General features: G+C 49.8%; 3 long non-coding RNA genes across 3 annotated transcripts; all 3 read left to right on the forward strand.

Moving 5' to 3' along the window:
* Positions 1 to 3,530: 3,530 nt before the first annotated feature.
* On the forward strand, positions 3,531 to 5,698 carry LOC149308467 (uncharacterized). Its single transcript, XR_016282089.1, has 4 exons — positions 3,531 to 3,570; positions 3,925 to 4,016; positions 5,051 to 5,106; positions 5,641 to 5,698. It is a non-coding gene; the product is annotated as an uncharacterized LOC149308467 (long non-coding RNA).
* A 7-nt stretch (positions 5,699 to 5,705) lies between these two features.
* Positions 5,706 to 13,979, forward strand: LOC149308468 (uncharacterized). Its single transcript, XR_016282090.1, has 3 exons — positions 5,706 to 5,739; positions 12,255 to 12,371; positions 13,875 to 13,979. It is a non-coding gene; the product is annotated as an uncharacterized LOC149308468 (long non-coding RNA).
* Positions 13,980 to 15,404: 1,425 nt separating this feature from the next.
* LOC149308469 (uncharacterized) lies at positions 15,405 to 17,146 on the forward strand. Its single transcript, XR_016282202.1, has 3 exons — positions 15,405 to 15,521; positions 15,953 to 16,075; positions 17,082 to 17,146. It is a non-coding gene; the product is annotated as an uncharacterized LOC149308469 (long non-coding RNA).
* The last annotated feature ends 3,819 nt before the right edge of the window (positions 17,147 to 20,965 follow it).

A 20,965-nucleotide genomic window follows, 5' to 3' on the forward strand; every position in this document is an offset into this window, starting at 1 on the left:
ATTAAAGTTGGGGGCCTTTCAGGATCCCACCATCCCCAGAGAGCCAAGGCTTGGGAGAAGTTTGCATAGCCAGGCAAGAGTGAATCTGAGCATGCACAGAGTGTTCCTCATTCCAGGGTTCTGGGGGTGGGGAATGATGAGGAGACAGGGATTTCCTGAGCAGGTTTTCCCCTGACAGTTTTGGGAAGGGGCTGGCCAGGAAATGGCTGTTTGGACTACTGCTCCCATTAGCCACACTGGTTGGGGATACTGAGACTTACCCAGAACAGGTTTCCAAATTTTGATCTTTCCTCCTCATACTTGCTGAAAACTCAGCTTTGTCTCCGAAATGCCAATTTACTTTATCATCTCCTAGTAGTGCAAACTTGTGGTGTTATCTGGTGGCTTGTGTTAACAGTGGATCCCAGCATGGGAAGGATCCCCCAGCGGTCATGCAGTCCAGCCGCTTCTCTCCGTGCAAGAACTCCAGAAAGAGCATCCGTAGTCTAGGCTTTTTTGGAAGATGTTCAGAAAAAGATTACGAGAACACCATCCAAAGAAGATGGTGGGCCATTGCTGGCTGTCCAGATGTGGTTGTACTGCAACACCCAGTATTCCTCAACACGCTCTTTAGGGTGCTGGGAGAGGCTGTCCAACAGTACTTGGAGTCGACCACATGATTCTCACACCTTGTGCGCCCAAACCTAAATCAGCATTTGGGTGACAAGAGCAGCTTTTCCGCAAAGTGTGAGATCAGAGTTTGGAAACCTTCTGTTTTGGGTAACCAATCCCAGAATCCACCCCAGTGTGGCTAATGGGAGCAGTACTCCAAACAGGAATATTTCCAGCGTGATACTCTGATTTCTGGGCCTTGGTCATTACAAGAATAGTGATTCCACCTAAACATTAGGAAGAATGCCTTGACTGTCAGAGCTGCTTGAGAGTGGAATGGACCTAGAATCCTGGAACCATAGTGTTGGAAGAAGCCCCATGGGCCATGGAGTCCAACCCCCATCTTGGTGCAAGATCCCCAGTCAGAGCATCCCCAGCAGGGAGCCATACAGCCACTTTTGGAAGATGTCCTTCAGAGAAGGAGACCTCAACACATCTCCAGGTCATTGGCCCTACTGCCCAACTGTTCTTACCCCCAAGAAGTTCCTTCTAATGTTCAGTCAAAATCTACCCTTCTGAAACTCTTAATGCAGTCTGAAATAGCATTTGAAATGTAAGGTACTGCACTTAGGCAAAAAAGAAAAAAGTAATGCGTAGATATGGGATGGGTGACACCAGGCTTAAAAAGACTAGATGTGAAAGGGATCTAGGAGTCCTAGCAGACCAGAAGTTGAACATGAGCCAACAGTGTGGCAGCTAAAAAGGCCAATGTGATTCTAGTCTACATCAATAAAGATATAGCATCTAGAATCTAGATCAAGGGAAGTGATATGCCACTCTATTCTGCTTTGATCAGGCCTCACCTGAAATATTGTGCCTAGTCCTGGGCACCACAATTCAAAAAGGATTCAACCAGTTGGAACGTATCCAGAGGAAGGCAGCCAAAATGGTGGAAGGTCTGGAAACCATAGAACTCTCTGTGGGGAAACTTAGGGAGCTGGATATATTTAGCCCGGAGAAGGGGAGGTTAAGGGGTGACATGATAACCCTGCTTAAATATTTGAAGGGATGTCATATTGAGGATGGAGCAAGCTTGTTTTCTGCTGCTCCAGAAAATAGGACATGGAGCAATAGATGCAAACTACAAGAAGGGGTGCAGCTGGCGTATCAGGAGAAGCTGATAGCAGGCACTCCTGGCCGTCACATCTATCTGACTTGCCATTTGGAGGGATGGATCCAGAAGAACCCCCAAACTGCAAAGAAAGTCTTTCAGTGGGAATGTAACCCCATCCAGGACCGGTTGATACATCTGCACACCCAGGTTAAGATCTTTGACAGCAAGCACCTCTGTCCTGCTTGGATTCAGCTTCAGTTTGTTTTTCCTCACCCAGCCCATGACCTCCTCCAGGCATTCATTCAGAGGAGACACACTATCTGTAGATGAAGCTGTGTCTTAAAGCATAGAGAAATTGGGTGCCATCAGCATACTGATAGCATCCCACCCCATGCCTCCAGATGATCTCTCCCATCAGTTTCAGGTAGATGTTGAATAGCATTGTGGATAGCGATAGCAACACCAGCTACATTTATATACTGCTTCATACAACTTAAGTAAGTTAATTGCCCCCAACATTTTAGCGACCTCCTCGGAAGGATGCAAGCCTGAGTTGAGCCTGAGCCCTGGCTGGTATTGAGCTCGAAACCTTGCGGTTTGTGAGGGAGTGGCTGCAGTACAGGCATTTAAGCACTGCGTCACTAAGGATAGAATTGCATCTTGTGGTATGGCATATTACAGCTCTGTTTTTGAGGAGCAGATATCCCCAAGCCCCACCATCTGGAACCTGCCTGAGATATAGGACTGGAACCATTGAAGCGTAGTGCCTCAGATCCCCAAATCCCCCCTCAGGCGCTCCAGTCGGAAACCATGGTCGTCGATGGTATCAAATGCTGCGGAGAGATCCAAGAGCACCAGCAGGGACACACTCCCCCGTCAATGCTCCAGTGAAGATCACCCACTAAGGCACTGACCATAGCACTCTCAACTCCGTATCCTGCTCTGAAGCCAGTTTGAAATGGTTCTAGAGAATTAGTATCATCCAAGACTGCTCTCTCCATCCCCTTGCCCAGAAAAGGGAGATTTGATACCAGTCTATAGTTGTTGAAGTCCAGAGGATCTAGGGAGGGCTTTTGAGGAACTTAGTTTTTTGTGGGCTTTTCGGGCTATGTGGCCATGTTCTAGAAGAGTTTCTTCCTGACGTTTCACCAGCATCTCTGCCTGGCATCTTCAGAGAATTCCCAAGAATGAACCCAAAATGGAGAAGAAGGGTCCAGTGCGGCTGCGTGGCAGAACCAACGAATGGAGAAGGGTCTCGGCTGGACAGGACTGGCGTTCTCCTGCCATCCAGACCTCCCTTCCTCCTTTGTAACCACTCTCCATTCTTTCCGTGGTGTTTCCCCCCCATTTTTCCTCTCCCATCCCTAACAGAAACGTCTCTGGTGTCAATAGTAGGAGAAGCATCTGAAGCTGAGACTTATCACCCAACAGTGGGAGAGAGTAAAATAATGCAGAGAGAAATGGGATGAAAATATTCGGACAGCAACCCAATCTTTATGAAAGGATGGCTCAAGGGCCAGTGGAGGTTGGCGGACCTTCTCTGGGGATGATGCCCTCCCCAGAATGAACCCAAAATGGAGAAGGGTCCAGTGCGGCTGCGTGGCAGAACCAGCGAATGGAGAAGGGTCTCGGCTGGACAGGACTGCCGTTCTCCTGCCAGCCAGACCTCCCTTCCTCCTTTGTAACCACTCTCCATTCCCACATCTGCCCTGTGCTCCACTGGCCATTTCCCCATTGGTCGATGATTCTATCATTCCATGATTCTATCATTGCTGCCATAGGTGACAAGAGTCAACATTCTACAAAGGCTAACTGCCATTTATCTTACGACTTCCGTGAGAGAAGATGGCTTTCTTTTGTGGATGGTAATTTGGGGGTCAATGTGGAGGACAATTTCTGGGTGGAGAGCTCTGGGCATGTTCCAGCGTCATGTGCAGGTGCTCAAGAAGGGTTTGCAAGGGATGTGAAACCACTCCATCCCGCTTTAGTCAGGCCTCACTTTGAAAAATGCTGTCTCCAGTTCTGGGCTCCACTGTTCAAAAAGGATGTTGAGAAGATGGAGCGTGTCCAGAGGAGGCAGACCAAAACGGTGGAGTCTGGAAACCACCAAGCTGGGCTGAAGGAGCTGAATGTGTTTAGCCCTGAAGAAGAGAAGGTTACATGGGTGACACGAGAGTCTGGTTTGAAAAGGCCCATTTCGTGTTTTACTTTTGTTACAGGAATGGTTCCATCTTCAAGAGAACAACCCTTGATAAGAGAAATAGAAGGCGAAAGAAGAAAGCAGGGCTGGAAGAAGATCTGAATACAGCCGGTGAGGAAAAGGAGGAGGAGGAGGAGTAGCACTGGGGTTTAGGGCAGAGGAGGGAAGGGGAAAGGGCCCAGCTTTGGAAGTAAATGGTAGGGATGGATTCATGGATTTGATTGATATGTTCTCTCTAGGAATATCTAGGTCCTCCAGTGCAACTCTATGGCCAACTTTAACCAAAAATCACACTGAATGACCTAGAGATTCCTAGAGAAAATACTGTACTGGGCATTTGTAGCACCTCCAGGGCAGTTCTATGGTCAGTGTCTGTCGGACGTTGACCACAGAGTTGCACCAGAGGCCATAGTGTTTTTGTTATTTGCGTTTTTTCAATATTCATGGGGGTCTTGTGCCCCTAACCCTAGCGAATATGGAGGGACAAGTATAATATGATGATGGGGCTAGAATTACAGTTAGGGTTAGGGTTATTGTTAGGGTTAGGGTTAGGATCCAAGAGTGGGCCCCTATGTGGGTTCAGGGGCATCACTCAAGTGCCCACAAGCTTGCAGTTGCTTCATGGACCTGTTGTCTGCCTCCCCATGTGCTGCTGAATTTGGGCACATTTGGAGTAATGGAGCGGGAGGCAGCCAGACTACCTCCCCCATCCTCAAAGTCTTTTCTGGGGAAGCAAGAAACTCAGGTGGTGGAGGGAGGGTGACAGCAATGCTTTATGAGGATTGCTGTCATCCCATCCCTCACAGGCTTCTTTTCTCCGAACCAAACATCCACAGCTGCCTATAAGGCTTGGTAGTTTCTGGAAATTGGATCTCTTTGGTCACCCATCTCTAGACAAGTTCCAGCTTGTCAATATCTTTCTTGAATTGTTCAGAATTGGGCACAGGGCCAGGTGGGGTCTGCCCCAGACAGAGTAGAGTGGCACCACTATGACTTTCAACCCAGACACTGTGGTCCTGTTGATGCAACCCAGAATTGTCCTGGCAGCCGCTGAGGTGGTTTTTTGGCCACTGAGATGCCTGGTAGCATGCGCGGGGCCTCTGAGTGGCTCCTGAGTGTTTGCCTTGATCTCCTCTCGTCCGCAGCCTTTTCTGAGAATGATGCAGTAAAGAGTGGCACCTGGGAGCGAAAACAGGTGAAGGTAAGGAGAGGGCTACTCCACATCCAGCTCAGAATGTGGTTCCAGCAAATGTCTTCCTGCTCTTTCACCCACAAGCTTCTTGTGTTGTCCTGCTGCAAAGAGAGAGATGCTCCAGGGGAGATGTGGAAGTCTAGATCACCCCATGCTATCCCCAAAAGTTGCTGGGGGTGGGGTGGGGGATGGCCCCGATCCCTGGCCAAGGTGTGAGAAAAGGGTCAGATCTCTGCCTCTGGCACCCTGGCCTTGGTCCTGCCAGCAGAGTGTGTCTGGTGGGTGGGAGGGCTTGGTCTGGATGCCCCACCAAAGCCTGAGCCCACCATGAAAGAAAGGGAGTGGGGTCCAGTCAGGGAATCGGAACACATGTGGTTCTGCTCCAGGAGTCCCTCTTCCCAATTCAGCCTGGCTGCCTTTCCTTGTCCTGAGCCGCCCTCTGAGGGCCATGTGTCCCCTTGGTGCTCTGGGCTTCATTTACTTCCGCTGGGGCTGGCCGTCTCTGCCATTGGCCCACCAGTGTCCTCCTGTCTTTCCTTACAGGCTGTGAAGAGACGTCTCATAGGCATCATTGAGGAGACCCAGAGGAGAGTTGACCAAGAGGAACTGGCAGAGGAGTACAACCGCCGGGACCTGGAAAAGGTGATCGGTGGAAGCGGCTGGATGCTCATTGGGGAGGGCGAGCACAGCTTTCCCCTGAGGCTGAGAGAGGGCAACTTGCCTGGGGTCTGCCAGGGAGTTCCATGGCTGAGTGGGGAGTGCCGGTCCAGCAACTGGACCACTCCATCATGCTGCTTCTAATATAGTGACCCTATTCTAGCCCAGTTTATTTCAAGGGGAGTTTCCTTTGCCTTCCCCTGAGACTGGAGAGTGCAACTTGCCCAAAGTCAGCCAATTTCCATGGCCAAGCGGGGATTCAGACCCTGGTCTCCAGAGTTCTAGTCCCACACTCTGCCCATAGTGGCACTCTGGCTCTTCCAGCCAGGGTAGTCTCATTAGATGGATGGTGTTGATCTCTGCATTGAGTCTCCATTCTTAGGCCAATGTCCACTGAAACTGACCAACGGGATGAAGGCCAGCCTGTCAGGATCCTGGGAGGGACTGCTCTTCCCTCAGCTTCCTCCATCTAGGAATACCTCGTCCATAGATCAGTATTCCATCTCTGTATTTCCAGCGATGGAAGGCGGGACCATCCTGTGAACGGTTTGGCTTTTCTTCTCTCGCTCTGGCCTGTAACAGACTGCCAAAATAAAGCTGCTTCGCGTCTCTTTGGAGGTATGCTGTTTAAATGATGCATGCATCCGAAGAATCCGGAAGCTGCACCAAAGCTGCACTCCAGTGCTTAGGAATGGAGTGTGGCTTTGGTGCGACCTCCGGACTCTTAGGACCCATGCATCATTTAAATCGCATACCTCCAAAGAGACCCGAAGCAGCTTTATTTTGGCAGTCTGTAACAGGCCTCTGTCAGGCAGGATATGCTAAAAGAATTGCCTGTGGCCTCTGCTAGAGGGAGCCAACCCCTTTGGAAGCCTCAGTTTCGTTTCCTGCCTTGTTCTGCTCAGACGTCTTTCTTCTAGCTCTCTCCTGCTTTCAAAAAACAGAAAACCTTTGCCTTGGCTTTTAGCCTTTACTCCTCTATTCCTCACCTTCTTCTACTTCCTCTCGCTCTAACTCTTGAGCTGCTGGGAGACTGCCATGTCTGGGGCAGGAAATGGAGAAGACAGCCCAGGCATGTCTGGAGAGTCCCTGGTTGCCCCTCGCAAACGCTCCATTCGTTCCTCCAGCCTGGAGGATGAAGAGACCAGCCACCCCAGGGACAAAAGGGCCAGGTCGGAGGAGGGAGAACCCTCGTCTCCGCACCAAGCAGAGCCCCACCGTGCGCTTCTCTCCCGGGATTGGGACCAAGCAACGGATCGTATAAAGGAGGATGCAGGCGTGAATAACATCCCTGCACAGCCAGGCCCTTCCCTACAGCCTCTGCCTAGAGAGCTGACCACCCTTATTGCCTCCCTTATTTCTATGCAGGCAGCTGCTTTAGCAGGCCATCCACAGGGGACCCTGGTCGCTCCTCCACCATCAGACCCCCTTTCTTCCCATCAGGAAGACCCCTCCCGCCCCCGCTTGCCAACGGTTCTAGGGGCCCCCTCCAAGTCAGTGCCCTCTCCTCCTTCCTCCCCTGTTCCCCACTCGTCCCTGGACTCCATCCCTCCCTCAGAAAGGGGTAAGTTTGCACCAAGACAAGCCCCGTTTAGGCGCCAACTTCCCAAAGGTGGGAAAAACTTAAGAGTGCTCCTTCCAAACACTGGCCAAACATCCAAAGCCAAAAAGGCCAAATCAATCCTACTGTCCCACTCCTCCCTTGAGGAGGATGAGGCAGATATTGTTGGCTCCCTTCCTACTCCAGGAGAGGAATGTGAATGATCCTTACATGAGCTATCTGATGAAGCCCAAGAGGATGACTCCTTTTCACCAGCATCATCTGCTAGACTGTTTGTTCCTGATGATTTCCAAATACTGCTCAAAAAAGCCATCAGAGCCTTAGAGCTATCTGAACCTACACCTGCCCCTCGACCACAAGACACTGACCTTCCACAGGGAAAAGGAGAATCTTTCCCTAAGCCAGGTCCTTCTACCCCTGAAGTTCCTTTTACATCAGAGTTCATGAAGGTGGTAAGAGAAGAATGGTCAAAGCCAGCCACTGCTAGGCCCAGTCCACAAGCTTTTAAAAAGTATTATAACTTACCTCAACATGTGATGTCCAAACTTCAGGTCCCAGTTGTAGATGCTCCTGTGTCTCAGCTAGTTTCGTCTGCCATTTATTCTAAAGATGGTGACGAGGTTTTAAAAATCCCTGAAGACAAGAGGGCAGATTCATCACTTAGAAAATCTTTTGAAGCATCATCACTGGCCATTAGAGCCTCTTCAGCAATTTCAATTCTTTCTAGAGCAGCCTTCATATGGGCCAAAGATATCATTCAAGATATACCCAGAGGCAATATCAAACTCTGACATGGAATAAATAAACTACTCAAGGTTCTCGCCTTCTCAGCCGATGCGTCTCTAGATGTTATCCAACTGAGTGCCAGGGCTCAAGCTGCGTCCATACCTGTTAGGAGACAGTTATGGTTAAAGAACTGGCTAGTGGACGCCAAGTCTAAACAAAACCTGACCATGGCTCCCTTTAGCGGACAAAAGCTATTCGGTGATGCCCTCGACCCTGTCCTCATCAAAACTAAGGACAAGAAAAAGGCTCTCCCATCTTTACTAAAGAGTCAAGACGATAGACGGTCATCTCGCCAAGGCCAAAGTTCCTTTCGCCCATTCAAGAACAATTCCTCCTCCTTTCGATCCCGGGACACCAGATCCAACAAGTCTCAATGGTACGACCACAAGCCATATGGACGCCAACAGTCACACAACCGAGGATTCGGAAAACCCAATAACTACAACAACCAAGGCTCTGGATCCGCTCCCTCCAAGCTCAACCCCAACTCCACAAGGCCATGACTGGCCGACACACAAAGTGGGCGGTCGGCTTCTTCATTTCTCACACATATGGAAGACATCCACATCGGACAAGTGGGTCCTCTCAACCATACAACAGGGATATTTAATAGACTTCCAAAGGCCGCCCCGCGACCACTTTGTCCCATCACCCAGATCAACTCGACCCAAAAAACACCAGCTGATGCTACAGGCTATACAACACTTACTAGAGATAGGAGCAATAGAACCCGTGCCCTCTTCAGATACCTTCAAGGGTTGTTATTCAGTACTATTCATAGTCCCCACAAAAGATGGATCTTGGAGAGAAGTCCTCGATCTCAAATGAGTAAACAAGTTTGTCAACAAACGAGGATTCCGCATGGAGACCCTCAAATCCATCCTGGAGACACTAAAATCCTGCGACTATCTGGTTTCGCTATATCTTACGGAGGCTTATTTGCATATTCCGGTTCACCCATCTCATCGTTGATTCCTACGTTTTTGCTACCATCATTCACACTTCCAGTAGAAGGCACTCCCGTTCGGCCTATCGTCAGCACCATGAGTGTTTGCAAAGATCATGATAGCCCTGGTGGCTCAATGGAGACTCTCCGGAATACACGTCCATCCCTACCTGGACGATTTACTACTCCAGTCCACCTCTTACGAACAAACCAAACATCATACACAACAGCTTCTAGTCTCGTTAGCTCAACATGGTTTTCAGGTAAATCATGGGAAGAGCCACCTACAACCATCTCAACAGATTATTCACCTGGGAGCTGTCATTGATACCAATCAGGGAAAGGTCTTCCTAACCCCAGAAAGAATCTGGTCAATCCAACAGTCCATCAGATTGACTCTACGATCTCACTCGACAAATCTCCTTCTCCTGGCAAGGATTCAGGGACTAATGATCGCTGCCATAGACTGTGTTCCTTGGGCTCGTCTTCACTCAAGGGAGCTCCAATGGTTCTTACTTCCATTTCAGAGACACATCATGTTCAAAATCAACAAAAAACTGATACTTCCAACCACAGTCAGACATTCATTCCAGTGGTGGATGTCCAACAATCTTTCAAGAGGCCGGATGCTCTGGCCCCCTCAGGAGCTCCAACTGACAACAGACGCCAGCCTGAGGGGCTGGGGAGCGACAATGGACAACATATTCGCTCAGGTAAAATGGAATACCCAAGAACAAGCTCACAGCATAAACTACCTAGAAATCAGAGCCATATGAATGGCACTGATGGCCTTTGCTCCACAGATAAAGGACAATCCAATCCTGGTCAGGACAGACAACATGTTGGCAAAATCACACATAAACCGACAAGGGGGAACAAGGTCACTCTCCCTATTGAGAGAATCCCAATTACTGCTTCAATGGTCAGAAAGACATCTTCTGTCCATAAGAGCAGAACACATAAAGGGCACTCTGAACACAAGGGCCGACTGGCTCAGCAGACAAGACATAGACCAGTCAGACTGGAGTCTTCATCCACAGGTATTCAGGTGGATAACACTCAGGCTCGGAACACCATTGATAGACCTATTCGCATCCCCAATAAACAATCAGGTGCCATGCTTCTACTCCTGGTTCCAAACCCAGGGGGCAGAACAGATAGACGCTCTCAATGTTCTGTGGCCGAGGGAAATCCTATACGCCTTTCCACCAACATCCATGATCAACAGGTGTCTAAAAAAGGCAAGAAAAGAAAATACAACCTTGATCCTAATAGCACCACATTGGCCAAGAAGGCCCTGGTTCTCTGAACTCATAGCCATGTCACATAGAGTCCTCCAACTTCCGATCCGTCCAGAGACTCCAGACCTTCTATCACAAGGTCAATTTTATCATCCAGATCCTCAATGGCTCAATCTTCATGTGTGGAAATTGAACGCCAGAACATGATACAGGATGGCCTTCCAGCAGAGGTGGCAGAGACAATCATAAAGGCTAGGCGGCCCTCCACCACAAGGATATATGAATATTCCTATAAAGCCTTTGCCCGATGGTGTAAGGTCAAAAAGATGCCATCTATCTTACCGACGGTCAATTCCCTGTTGTTATACCTTCAGGATGGACTAAACAAGGGCCTCAAACCAAACACCCTAAAACGACAGGTTTCTGCCATAACCTCAGTCCTACCTCAAAAACAATCGTCCAAGCTCTCTAACAACTTCTACGTCAGAAGGTTTTTGAGGGCCGCCTCCCTCATCAGACCTCCCATGGTTCATCATTATCCCAATTGGGATCTCCACACAGTCCTGTCAGCGCTCACCAAACCTCCGTTTGAACCTCTAAAATCTACAGATATAAAACATCTCACTTGGAAGGTCCTATTCCTCATCGCCATCACATCTGCAAAAAGAGTGTCAGAAATAGGAGCGCTATCCACTCGTCAAGAGCTGTGTGTTTTCAGAGAGGACTCGGTACTCTTACGATTAGATCCCTCCTTTATCACCAAGGTTAACTCCGTATTCCACAGGACTCAAGACATCATATTACCCTCCTTTTGTCCTCACCCTAAAAAAGATTTAGAAAGGACATGGCATACACTCGACGTTCGAAGAGCTCTAATGATATACATAAAGAGGACACAAGACTTTCGTATGTCCGATAGTCTCTTTGTTAATTTCCACAAAAATTCAAGAGGAAAAAGGCTTCTATCTCCACCCTATCGAGATGGATTCGATCCTGTATCTCAACATGCCACTCCTTATCAGGTTCCTCTCCGACAGGTCCAGTTTATGCCCACTCTGCAAGGAGCGCTTCGACTTCAGCTGCTTTATCCACAAATGCTTCACTAGCTGAAATATGTAGGGCAGCCACTTGGTCGTCGACATCCACATTTGTTCGACACTATAGATTAGATTCCTTCCAGTCTTCTGAAGCTGCATTTGGGAGAAGGGTACTACAGGCTGTAGTTTCCCGTTAGCCAGGAGTTATTGCCCACCCTGAAATAGGGAGCTTTAGTATATCCCGTTCACAGGATGGTCCCGCCTTCTATCGCTGGAAAAATGTACATTGACTCACCTTCGTGAGATGTTGCTTTTAGCGAAAGAAGGCAGGAACATCCTTCCCTCCCTTAGACTGGTACATATCTCCTGGCACTTAACTTCTCACCCTGTTATTCTCTTAACTGTTCTTTATATTATCCAGATTCTGCAGTGTTGGCCATGTTGGGCGCTGCCATGTTATATTGTTATAGTTTTGATATAGTTCACCAAGCTATTTTATCAGCTGAGGCTTCCAAAGGGGGTTGGCTCCCTGTAGCGGTGGCCACAGGCAATTTCTTTTAGCATATCCTGCCTGACAGAGCGAGAGAAGGAAAGCCAAACCGTTCACAGGATGTTCCCGCCTTCTATCGCTGAAAACCAACATCTCACGAAGGTGAGTCAATGTACATATTTCTGCCCCAGAGCTATCTTACCTTGCCCATCACGTCACAGTATGGCACAGTGGGGCATGGGAGACGGAGGGACATCCGGTGGCGAACCTCTGCCTGGCCTTGGAAATGTGGAGGGCGTCTCTCCACCCATTGGCTTGCCTGCCATGTTGGAGCAGCATCTGTTGGATGGAAATCAACCACAGGCATCCAGTCAACCCTTGGGGTCCACATCACCACTGTCTCTTTGCATCAGGCGGCCCTTCCTCTCATTCTCCCCAGGTCTCCCTCTACGAATACTATGGGTCCATCCTCCGTGCCTCAAATGACTCTCAGCTCGTCCAGGAACATCTCCATACCATCCTGTCCTTGGCTTACAAGGGGCCTTTGGAAGTAAAGGTGCGTCAACACGGCCATGTTTCTCTAGGATGAGGAGTTGAGGCTGTTCCTCTTGACTGCCAAAGCCACCCCTTCCCCATCTGGGCCCTCAGAGTGGGGTTCAGAGGAGGAGGAGAAAGAGGGCTCTCGGGGATAATGGGGCCTGGAATCATGAGCTGGGAGGGGGTCTGTGGGAACAGAGCAAGCGGAAAGACCCAGAGGAGAGGAGCTGGACATCTTCCAGGGAGTCCCAGGTTCTAGGAGGGGTACATGGTAAAGGGGGTCGATAGGGATGTCTTTATATCTGTCTGTCTGCCTCTCTCTCTCTCTCTCTCTCTCTCTCTGTACTTTGTGGTACTATGTCCAAAGCACCTTTCAAGAAATGGAGGAGGCTTGAACGAGAGAGGGGTTGTTTTTTTTCCCTTGCTCCAGACCCAGCAGGGAGTCATGTGGTATCAAAATGACCAACAACTCCACCTGTCAGTGGTATCTTCATGGGCCAGAGTCCCTTTGCCAGGCACATGGTGTGAATGGAGACATCTTCAAGGAGACAGGGAGACCCCACATTCTCCTGCTTGCCTCTGCTTCAGTCAAGAAGTCGTGATGCCTTTGGCAGAGAATGACAGATCATAGAATCCAAGAGTCCGAAAAGAGCCCTATTCAGTCCAACTCCATTTTGCCATGCAGAACAGACAGTCCAAGCCTTGCCTGGGAAGATGGCCATCCAGCTTTGGTTAAAAACCTCCAAGGAAGGAGAAACCACCACTCTCCAATCCAGCAGCGTCTTCCACTTCCAAAGGAGCAGCATCTCCTTTGTTGGAAGAGACCCCAAAGGCCATCCAGTCTAACCCTCCTGGCCCTGGATGGTGTTCATTTGCCCAGATTGAGTCTTGATTTTGGTGTTCTTCAGGACTGGTAGCCAGACGTTGCTTACTTTCAGTGTTTCTTCTCTCCTGTTGAAGTTGTCCAGGTGTTTGTGGTTTTCAATGGCCTCTCTATGCATTCTGACCTGGGAGTTGTTGGCATGGTCCAGAATTTCAGTGTTTCCAAATAGCATTCTGTGCCCAGGTTGGTTTATGATGTGTTCTGCTGCTGCCGATGGCTCAGTCTGCAGTGTCTCTCATATTCTTGGATTTGTGTTTGGATGCTGCCTTTAGTAGTCCCTATATAGACCTGCCCACAGCTGGCTCTGAAGATGCCAGCCACAGATGCAGGTGAAATATCAGGACTAAATTCTTCCAAAACACAGCCACACAGCCCAGAAAACCCACTGAAAACTACAGACACCGGCCATGAAAGCCTTCGGTTTCACAGTTCTGCTTTTTCTCTGTCCAAAGGAGTTCCTTCCATTCTTTTCTTTTCAAGGGTGAGATGATCCAGATGAGATGTTACTGGAGGGAGAGGCTGTCCCATCCCTAGGTGAAAGATGTGGGTCCCTTTCTCCAAATGGGGATCATGCCCTTGACCTTTAACCAGAGGGAAACAGAGTCGAGCCTCACGTCTCATTTGCCTGGTTCTTCCTAGGGGATAGCGTCTGCTCTTGGACTTGCAGCCACTCGGCACCTTCAAGATGTTCTCAAAGTATTGGAGGACTTCAGTGAGAAAGCACTGGAGAACAAGGAGGACGACATCCAGGTATGATTTTGGAAATGCATCCTTCCCTCCCTCTGAAGCAATCACTTTGCTGGATTTGCTTCTCAGGTCCTCTTCTTCTCACCTCCATCACCTTAACTCCTAGACATTGCCTTTCTCTTGTTTTGGAGAGCAGAGGAGAAGGTGACCTGGGAACAGTGTTGGAGGGGCTCTCCTTTATTGTTTCACTTTTTCTTTTCACTTTCTTCCTTAAGGGGCTTGTGGGGACTTTTGCTCAGAGGAAGTGAGTCAGAGACTTGCCTCCGGAAGGAGCTAGTAGCCAGGAGCTCTCTAGACAACTATAGACCCAGTTAAGCTGAATTAAAGGGGACAGAAACAACAGGGATGTTATTGTGGGAGTCTACTCCAGACCCCCAAGTCAGATGGAGGAATTGGATGATGCCTTTCTAGAACACATGACCATACACTTAGAAAGGAGAGATGTAGTAGTGATGGGTGACTTCAACTATCCTGATATTTGCTGGAAGTCTAACTCAGCAAAATCCTCAAGGTCTAGCAAATTCTTCACTTGCCTCAAAGACAATTTCATGGTCCAAAAGGTGGAAGAGGCAACAAGGGGGTCAGCTGTTTTAGATCTGATCCTAACCAAAAGGGATGACTTGGTTAATGGGGTGCAAGTGGTGGGATCCTTAGTGGGAGTGACCATGTTCTCCTGGAGTTTGTAATACGGTAGAAAGGAAAAGCCAAGCATAGACAGACACGCATTCCAGACTTTAGGAGACCGGAGTTCAGGAAACTTAGAGAAGTATTGAGGATGATCCCGTGGTCAGGAATACTAAAGGAGAAGTGAATTCAAGATGGATGGGAGTTTCTCAAAAGGGAGATACTGAAGGCACAATTTCAAACAGTTCCAGTGAGGAAGAAAAATGAGAGGCGTCTCAAGAAACCAGGATGGATGACTAAGGAACTTTCAATTGAGCTAAGTTTTAAACAGAACATGTATAAGAAATGGAAAATTGGGGAAATCACCAAAGGGGAATTCAAAGAAATAGCAGGCATGTGTAGGGGCTAAGTCAGAAAAGCTAAAGTGCAGAATGAACTCAGGCTTGCTAGAGAGGTTAAGAGCAATAAAAAGGGCTTAGCAAAAGGAAGAAGAAGGAAATGGCAGGGCCACTGTGCGGAGAAGATGGCAAAATGCTAATAATAGGGGACAGAGAGAAGGCAGAACTACTCAACACCTTCTTTGCCTCAGTCTTCTCAGAAAAGGCAAAGGGTGCTCAACCTTAAGATAATGGAGCAGAGGACAAGATAGGGGAAATGCAGCACAGAATAAGTCAAGAGATAGTAGTACAGGAATGAGTAGGCAGCATCAAGCTACAAACAGAGGAATAGGCCTCAATGCCTTGTTGGCTCCTGCAGGCTCTCAGCTACATGGTCTGTCTTTTCCCACAGGGCCTACTATTGGGCACGCTACTCTTTTGTTATGGGCATGTGGCCCTGAGTATCGGAGAACAGGTGCTGCCAGTGACAGATGCAATCGCGTCCAAAATGATTACAGTCCTCGGGGCCAGTCCACTGGTATGTTCAGCCTTTGGGCCTTTGCCCTGAGGGACCCCTGTAGTTGAGCCCCAGACCTTCCTTGCTCCCAAAGAGGACCCATGCCCTTAGCTTGTGGAGGTCATCCCTAAAGCTGCCAGGGTTTATCTCTTTCTCAGAGGGAACAAGAGGGGTGTATATGGGTAGACTTTGGAAAGACAAAAGGCTTGGCTGGAATACTTTTGCCTCCCGGTGTGAACCTTGAGCATGAGGGGCTCCCTCCCCACCGCCCCTCCGTCCCCAGTCCCACCGGGATTTACTCTGGCCAGTATTTTTTAAGCTAGCCTTGGCTACTGTTAATGAGAGACAGCTGACCCCAGGCAGGTCCAGGGAAATAGGCGGTTGAGGAAGAGCTGGGTCCGGGGCACGGGAGTTGTTCTCACGACTCTTTCTCTCCTCTGGGTTGGGTTTAGGACAAGAACCTGAAGAGGACCTTCCTGGTGGTTGTCCTGATGCTTCTGGAGGCTATTGTTGTCACAGGCAAAGCCCAAAGCCTTGAGCTGCTCATGAAAGGGCCGCTGGTGGATTGCCTGACTGTAAGTTGTCTCTGCTTGTGCTGGGCATACAGGGGGGACTGGAGAGGAGAGGTTCAAGTGGCAGGCTGTCCGGCTGGGATCGGGTGACCAAGGGTTGGCATCAAGGAGGCGGGGAGAGCTGGCCATTCCCATCGCTTGGCCAAACAAGCTCAGCCACAGCTCCTCCAGAGTATCTTGGATGGTCTCTGAGCCAGCTCATAGGGCCGAAGGGTGGGCAGGTGGGTAGGTTTATGAAAGGAAAGGCTTCCAAGGCTACCCCTTGTGAGGCTGACTCCCCCTTAGGCTGCCTTCCAGGGTAAAGCACTTTTTAGGCCAAGAGAGAACTAGAAAGCCCTCCTTGGGAGCCATCAGAGTAGGGCAATGGAACCCCTTCCAGCACAAATGTGCCCACGGGAGAAGGGACTTTGCTTTTCCACCCACCTCCAGCGTCTCTCTGTCCGTGGCCCAGGTGTCTTTTCTCTGAGAAAATCCCTGACCAACCTGAGGCAGTGGCAGGCAGGCAGGAAGGAAGGAAAGACAGACGGACAGACAGATGGACCTTGGGGGGTAAAGGGGGCAACTATGATGCCCCCCGCCACCTGGCCTTCAAACAGTCCTTTTGGCCCATCTTTCACAAGCTCAGCTCTGCTGCTAATACTAAACTACAGACCCCTTGCCCACTTTTGGGTCTGAGGGCGGGAAGGAAGTGCATGTCCTCAGAAGCAGAATCTCCTTAAGAGACAGGAAGGAAGGAAGGAAGGAAGGAAGGAAGGAAGGAAGGAAGGAAGGAAGGAGCAGTGCCTATCTTGGAGGCCATGTAGTCTGCCAGTGAGGTGCATACAGATGGACATTGAGGGGGATGGGGGAGCCCGTTCTTCCTTTGTAGGGAACCTTCCAGCACCTGCCACTTAGAGGCTGGTGGGAGCACCTGCCCAGCCTCACCTGGCACCAGGGTGCCCATGGCAGGTACAAGATGGTGCCCCATGGGCCCTGCTCACGTCTCCTCTGTTTCTGTGTTGCCTGGCAGTTTGCTCTAGAAGAAGAGCCCAGCTGCACACTGGATGACAGGATGTGCCAGGACGCAATGCTCATCATGACAGAGCTCAGATACTGCGCATGATGGGGGTTGCCGGGAGGGATGCAAAAAGGCCCGCTCTGGATGGGTGGGATCCTCTTGGGGAGAGATCAGTTGGGGCTTCTTCCTGGAGTCCTGCACACACGCTCCGCACAACAGGCAGCCGGAGCCAAGGATTATAAGCATCCCAAAGCGGGGAGCACAGCCATATTTCCCCAACTCCCCCGAGGCACAGGAGGGCAAGATAAACAGGGGGCCAGGAGAACAAGAACAGTTTATCCTGAAGGGACTCTGGAGAGGGAAGTCCTAAAGCAGAACCAGAATGGATTTGCCTGCGGCACATGTAAGGAGAGGCAAGGGAAGGAAAGGTCTCTTCTGGCCCGGGTGGGAGGCTGGTGACATAGGGGTCTCGCTGCTGCTGCCATGGCTGACTTCCCCCAGTCACCCCTTCCCCACCTCGGTGGGCTTCTCCTCTTTTGGCAGCAAACTGAAGCCTCCCCTGGAGCCAGAGAGAAAGTCCCGCTTCCTCCATGCCGCCGTCCGCAGCATCTTTAATCTGGACCTGCTTGACAGCTTGAACGAGGACAGCGCCAAAGTGAGCCCTTCGCCTCAGGCATCCCTCCCAAGGCCAGAGTTGCCTTTCACAACATAGTTTTGTAAAAAGCATGTTCGTAGTTCATAGAATTATAGAATCGCAGAGTTGGAAGCAGCCACAAGGGTCATCCAGTCCAACCCCCTTCTGCCATGCAGGAACTCTCAATCAAAGCCTACACTACGATGGCCATCCAGCCTCTGTTTAAAGACCTCCAAGGAAAGACCTCCAAGCTAACAAGGCCAATGCAATTTTAGGCTGCATCAATAAATGTATCGTGTCTAAATCAAGGGAAGTAATGGTGCCACTCTATTCTGCTCTGGTCAGGCCCCACCTGGAACATTGTGTCCAGTTCTGGACAAAGCAATTCAAAAAGGATGTTGAAAAACTGGAGCCATGTGTCCAAAGGAGGACGACTAAAATGATGAAGAGTCTGGAAACCATGCCCTATGAGGAACGACTAAGGGAGCTGGGGATGTTTAGCCTGGAGAAAAGAAGGTTAAGAGGTTATATGATAGCCCTGTTTGAATATTTGAAGGGATGTCATGTTGAGGAGGGAGCAAGCTTGTTTTCTGCTGCCCCAGAGAACAGGACCAGGAACAATGGATGCAAGCTAAAGAGATTCCACCTCAACATTAGGAAGAACTTGCTGACAGTAAGGGCTGTTCGACAGTGGAACACACTCATCCCTCGGAGTTTGGTGGAGTCTCTGTCTTTGGAGGTCTTTAAGCAGAGGCTGGATGGCCATCTGTCGGGGTTGCTTTGACTGGGATTTCCTGCATGGCAGAATGGGGTTGGACTGGATGGCCCTTGTGGTCTCTTCCAACTCTACGATTCTATGATTCTATGAATACAGGATCATTATGAGATGGTAGTATGTGACCTGTTTAGCATGCATGCTCCACAAATGTGACCTGCTAGTTAGTAACACTATGGCTGTGTAGAGACAAGATGGTGCATGATTATCATAGGGAAAAGAATATAGGCATGAATATCTGCTTCTATCCTTGGTCTCAAGACATTTGGATCATCGAAGCATTGATACCTATTTGTGGCCATGGATTTTCGTTCCCCCCTGTTTGGGCATTGCCTTGATCACATTGGGCTATGTTTATGGATATAAAGGTCTTGGGTTCTTGGGCCAGTTATGGGACAGAGATGTATTTGGCACCCTTGGCACATGGTCTGTGCCAGGAAGGGGAGAGCGGGAGGGTGTCAGTGGCTTTTGGTGCCATCAGCTACAGTGTCCTTTGTTGAGACAGGATGCAAACAACCATTCGATTTCACAAACATTCCACACTCCATAAGGACAATTTGTAGCCAGAAGTGGAGAGAGGGAGAGATGCCTCGGTAGCATCTGGCTCCAATTTCACAGCCAGGAGAATGGGAGGCATCATCCCTCAGATCTCCTCCTTCCCCTCCTCCTGGACTCTCACTCAGCCATATGTCTGCTATGGGGCTGTGCGCTGTGCGCTGTGCGCTAGCAGAAGGGCTGGGGATTGGGCAGGTGAGTGAGGCCTGGCTGAGCCTTGGCTGCTGCCTTCCTCTTGAACTCCTCACCTGGCCCAGACTCTCCAGCCCCTCTTCTGGCTGAGGGATGCTGAGCCTGGCTGCCTCTCTCTGCTTCAGGCCCTATACTGCCAGACTATGGACGTGTTCAAATGGATGCTTCAGAGATTGTTGTTAGAAGATCTAAACAAGTTTGACCTGGTGCTCATGTTGGAGGTGAGCATGAAGAAGGGGCGGGAGGTGTTCCTTTCTGGAAACTGTAAAAGGAAAAGGGTAGTTGAAGGGATCTGGGGGCAGAAAGAGGTCCCATGCATGCCAGCCCCGATCCTGTTGATCCAGGCTGCTTCATCAGCCACTTCAATGACTTGCAGAGGAACATCTCAGCTGCTCTTTCATTTGGATGTAAGCCACATCCATGTGGAGACATGTGAGCTTGGCAGGAGTTCAGCTGAGGAGGGTCGTGGTCTGCTTGGGGCCTCCCAGGGCAACTAGTTCCCGACTGTCCAGACAGGTTTGCTCTTTGTTTTATAGCTGATGGAACCATGGATAGAATCGGAGGTACATCATGTGCGGGAGAATGCGGTTGAGTCAGCCACGACGCTGCTTAAATTTCTGGTCAGCAACTTCAACTTGGATGTGAGTAGCCCCTGGGGCCCCCATGGGCCTTCTCTTCCCTTGAGCAGCCCTGGCTCACTGGACCCAATCCAACAGAGCAGCACTATCAGAGCATCCAGCCAAGCCTTCAAACTAGTTTTATTTTATATTTTTACAATGCTGATTTATGTCTTGTCCCAATAATACAACTATAATAAATTCACCGTTATTCATTTTATGATAGCCCCTGAAGAAGTGACAGTGTCAGTGACAAGGCTGGAACATGTTGGGCTTTTTAAGAAACGCTGTCTCCTTTTATTCTTCTCCCGTTGCGTAGGGAGCCAGGCCCGTGTGTGGTTTTTCTGACTCAAGGGGAGGCAGGAGGAGCAGAGCCGGAGCATTAGGGGCTGCCTCACCTTTCGAGACTCAGGCGTTTCTGCTGTCAAGGAAGCCTGGGCCGCAGGGCCATGTGGGGATCTCCCTGGGAGCCATTCCTCCCTGGATCTGGCCCCTTGGAGACCTTGGGCACATCCTGGCCCTGCCCACCCTCACAGCCTCACCTGGGCTTCCCCAGGCTTCCCTGTGGAAGAAACGAGGACTCACTTGTGCTGGATGGGGTCACACTCGCACTGAAATCTCAGGCTTGCAGCTTGGGTGTTTTCCTCCTGGACTCAACTCTGAGCCTGGATGCTCAAGTTTCAGCAGAGCCCTAAATTCTTCACAGGAAGGCTACCTCTAAGTCCCACCGCCATTGCAGTCTCACTTGGTGAGGACATGGGAGATGGGGCTTTCTCGGAGGCTGCTCCCACCCCTGAGAACACCCTTCCGTGGGAGGCCAGGCTGGTCCCTTCTTTGCTTTTCCTTCCACCGGCAAGCAAAAATGCTTTTATTCAGACAGTAATTTTTATACAGTGAGCCCTGGGTTATCTGCTGGCATTTGGTTCCAGAATCTCCTGTGGATACCATAATCTGTGGATGCTGAAATCCCCTTACACAGAATGACATAGGAGATTATCAGACGGGGGGAAAAAGCCGGGAGTAAAAGGCATACTCCTGGCATAATTGTGCGATTGTGTTGAAGCTTTTCAGACATAGCACGCTCATCCAGGACTTATCCCGTGAAGATCCAGGAATGCTCCAC

The sequence above is a fragment of the Sceloporus occidentalis genome, unplaced genomic scaffold (genome assembly GCF_023333645.1).
Source record: "Sceloporus occidentalis isolate IW3139 unplaced genomic scaffold, rSceOcc1.0.p SCAF_8, whole genome shotgun sequence".
NCBI classification, from domain to species: Eukaryota; Metazoa; Chordata; class Lepidosauria; order Squamata; family Phrynosomatidae; genus Sceloporus; species Sceloporus occidentalis.